Raw genomic sequence first — 4,283 nt, forward strand, 5'->3', positions numbered from 1 at the left:
GCATAAAAATGTTAAACTACCCAAAAACATTCCAGTAAAACAGGATAAGAAGGTTAAAAGAGAAAAAAGAGACAGAAAGACAGAAGATCTCCAGATAGATATGCAGAGAGCTACCAGCTGCTAGGCTTCCAGTGTGGGTGAGACACAGACCCAGGAGATTTCAGGATTCAGACCAGGGCTTGACGTCATGCCCGATTTTTTCAATTCCCTAGCGTTTTGTAAGCTCTCCTCTTTTCGGGGACATCTGCTTTCTTCCCACTCACTGCTGTGTTTCATTGCCTTTGTGTGGGATTGATTGACAGCTCGGCCAATCAGAGCTGGGTGGGCGCGGCCCCTGCTGTGTGATTGATTAACGGCTCAACCAATCAGAGCAGGCTGGGCGCTGCTCCTGCTGTGTGACTGATTAACGGCTCAACCAATCAGAGCAGGCTGGGCGCTGCCCCTGCTGTGTGATTGATTGACGGCTCAGCCAATCAGAGCTGGCTGGGCGCTGCCCCTGCTGTGTGATTGGCAGATCTGCCAGGCCATGGCTGGGGGTGGGGCTCTATCCCACCTCATTCCAAGGTCTGTCCCAGCCCCAGCCCCACTCGGCCATTCCGAGCATCCCGACGGGTCTGGGGACATTGATGTCATCCAGCCTCTGACAGCGACCATGGGGACACTGCGGAACCTCATGGAACCAAAGAGACCATTTTGACACTCTGGTGCCTCATGCAATCAGGGCCACCTTTGTGAGACTCAGGACCCCAGTGGAACCAAGGGTCAGTGATGAAGCTGTGCGGCCCAGAGAACCAAGGAGCCTTTGTTACACAGCAGGGCCACATGGAGCCCAGGGGCCTTGGTGACTCTGCAGGACCTTAGGGAAGCAAGGGGCCATTGTTATCACTACTGAAGCAGGGAGAATATTGTGACAAGGAGAATATCGGGACACTACAGGGACTCCTGGAATCAAGGAGAACATTGTGACCCTGTGAGGCCCCATGGAACCAAGGCAACATGGAACAGGTCTGGCTGGCTGGGCCTCCCCGGGGGCCACCTGGCAAGACTGGCTGATCCTGGAATGTTGAGGACTGCCTCTCCTCAGCTCCTGGAGCACTGAGGCTCTGTGCTTTCCTTCCTATGGAAAAGTACCATCCCCTTTTGCAGGTTCCCACGGCTGAAACTGATATTCCCCCTGAAAAAGCACTACATACAAGGCTTGCTCCCAGCCAAAATCTGCTAGGAGTAACAGCTCTGGGTGGCCACCGTTTCCTGAGGGCTGCCTCTCATCTACCACTCTAAGGGTCGGTGTGAAGTTTCCCTCATTTTTGCCTCATGACCCTCTCAAGAAGACCTCAAGGACCCCCACCCAGGTTGACTCTGGACAATGGTTTTCTGGCCTGCTTGAGGTGGGTGCTTGCCAAGGGACTCTTTGCAGGTGTGTTGTGCTCACTGGACTCTGCTGTCATGGTACCAGCTGAAGCCTGCATGTACTGCACGACCGCACCTGTCTCTTGGAGCACCACACAATGCTCCATAAATCTCCCCACCTCTTGGCCACAAGCCACTCGCTTTGGAAAAGGACTACAAAAGAGCGATCCTCTGGAGAAGACCCTGAGTACTCCCCACGGATGACCACCCTTCCATTGCCTGGCCCACCATGACGTTGGTCACGTCTGTTGGTAGCTATTTCCCCCTTCCCCTCTTTTTCTCTCTCTCTATACTCCGTTTCCTATATCTCTCCCCTCTATCGCAACTGAATTGTTTGGCATTCAATAAAAATGCATTGCTGTTGTTGAATAAACTGATTTGTCCCCCGCTATTTGCCTGCTATTACCTCTGAGATCAAACAATCCCTGGCCTGTGTTGGCAGATGGTGACACCCTCCCCCGCCCAAATCCCCCATCCCCCTGCTTCTCCCAGTTGATTGCTGATCGTGCTGTGACATGGAATGGAACATCCCTTGCGCCAGTCCAGCCCAGCTGTCCCATCCCTGTTCCCTCAGGAACACTTGCCCACCCCAAGCCCATGGGTTGGAGGGGCTTGCAGACACGCCTCGTGGGGGGAGCATTGTGACAAGGACAGGAGAACAGAAGAACATTTACACTTATCAAGGGCAGAGAACAGAAGAGCACAGCCTTGGAGAAACGCACAAAGGATGTAGCTGAGGCAAACAGAGCGTGCACAAAATGCAAGGAGAATGTCAGCTCAGCTCTGCAAGGCTGACAAAAGCAGAAGTTATACACAACAATAATATTGCCCTTCCTCAAAAGCGGGGATCAAAGAGCAGTCACCTAAAAAGGACAGTGCATGTTGAAGACAGACTCCAAAGAACCATAGAAGGACTTGTGAGAAGGGGTGCAATTATGGCAAATAAATTCCAGGAGGGGTTAACTAATGAATACATCATCAGTGTGAGTGATAAAAGCTCCGTTTGCCTGGTGGCCAGTGCACTCGAGTAGATGAAGGATTGCCCAAGTGACCACCATGGTGTAATAAAGAATACCTGCTCTCAAATCCTCAAAACTGTGTTCAAAAGTTGCTATCCAGCAGATTTCAGTATCAGTGGTGTCCCTGACTCCATTATGCCCCTTGCACACTTTCCCGAGGGCCCCTTGGTTCCACGAGGCCCTGCTGGATAACAATGGACGCTTGGTTCCATTTGGGTCTGTACTGTCAAAATGGCCTCCTTGGTTCTGCACTGCCACAATGCTCTCCTTGGTGCCACGAGGCCTTGGTGTGTCACAACAGCCTCTCGGTTCCATGAACTGCCATAGTGTCAGCACGGTCTCTTGGATCTGCAGGATCACGATGGACAATTGGTTACAAGCAGCCCCGCTGTGTCACAATGACTATTTGGTTCAGGTGGCCCCCACAGTGTCACCATGGCCCCTTGGTTCCACGAGGCCTCGCTGTAGAACAATGGCCTCTCAGTTCCAGGAGGTTTTGTACTGTCAACAGTGCTCTCCTTGGTTCTGCAGTGGCTGCTTGCTTCCATAAGGTTCCTCAGTGTCACAGTGGTCTCCTTGGCTCCATGAGGCTCTGCAATGTCCCAATAGCCCATGGTTTCCATGAGCTTCTGTCCCATCAACCATGTCCTTTGCTCCAGTGAGGCCCCGCAATGGCACACTGGACCCTTGGCTCCATGAGGTTCCGTGGTATCGCCATGGTTTCCCTGGATCCGCAGTAGCACTATGGACCATAGGTTTCATGCAGCTTTGCTGTGCTACAGTGGCTCCTTGGTTCCATCAAGTGCCACTGTGTAACAAGGGAATCTTGGTCCCATGAGGTTCTGGACTGTCACAATGCTATCCTTGGTTCTGGACTCTAACAACGGACCCTTGATTCCACGAGATTCCATTACGTCACAATGCTCTCCTTGGTTCCACAAGGTCCTCCTTGTTTCCACAAGGCCTTGCTCTGTCACAATGGACCCTTGGTTCCATGAGCTTCCGTAGTGTAACCATGGTCTCCTGGGATCTGCATTGTCACAATGGACAATTGGTTGCATGGGAGCCTGCTGTGTCACAAGAGAGCCTTAGTTCCATGACGTTCTGGACTGTCACAGTGGTCTCCCTGCTTCAATGAGGCCCTGGAGTGTCACAAGGGCTGCTTGGTTCTGTGAGCTTCCACAACGTCCCAATGGTCTCCTTGTTTCTGCAGTGTCATAGTGGACTCTTGGTTCCATTAGGTTCCTAAATGTCACAGGTCTCCTTGGTTCCATGTGGCCCTGCTGTGTCACCACAGCCCCTTGGTTCCAGGAGTTTCTGGGCTGTCAGCAGTGGTTCCTTTTCTTCCAATCAGGCACCGCTGTGTCACACTGCACCCTGGCTTCCATGAAGTTCTTCAGTGTCACAGTGGCCCCTTGGATCCATGCGGTCCCATAGTGTCACCATGGTCTCCTTGGATCTGCATTGTCATAAGGGACCATTGGTTCCATGTGGCCCGGCTGTGTCACAGTGATGTGGATTCCGTAATTGCCTTCAGCGTCACAATGGAGCCTTGTTTCTGTGAGGCTCTCAACTGTCACAATTGTCTCCTTGGTTCCATCAGCCCCCGCTGTGTCACAAGGGTCCCCTTGGTTCCATGAGCACACCAAAGCTTTGCATAAACATTGAGCAGCACCTGCTTAACACACCTGGGAACATCTGTCTGCATTCAAAAGAGAGGTCACAGCTGAGAAAGGCACCAGCAGCTTCCATCTGCAACACAGATGCAGGGAAAGGACAAGGACAGAGAATTCAGCTGGAAGACTCTGAGAATTCTGCATCCAGACATCATTTCTGGTCTCACTGTCCCTAGTA

This window comes from Sturnus vulgaris, unplaced genomic scaffold (assembly GCF_052056855.1).
Source record: "Sturnus vulgaris isolate bStuVul1 unplaced genomic scaffold, bStuVul1.hap1 Scaffold_118, whole genome shotgun sequence".
Classification (NCBI taxonomy): domain Eukaryota; kingdom Metazoa; phylum Chordata; class Aves; order Passeriformes; family Sturnidae; genus Sturnus; species Sturnus vulgaris.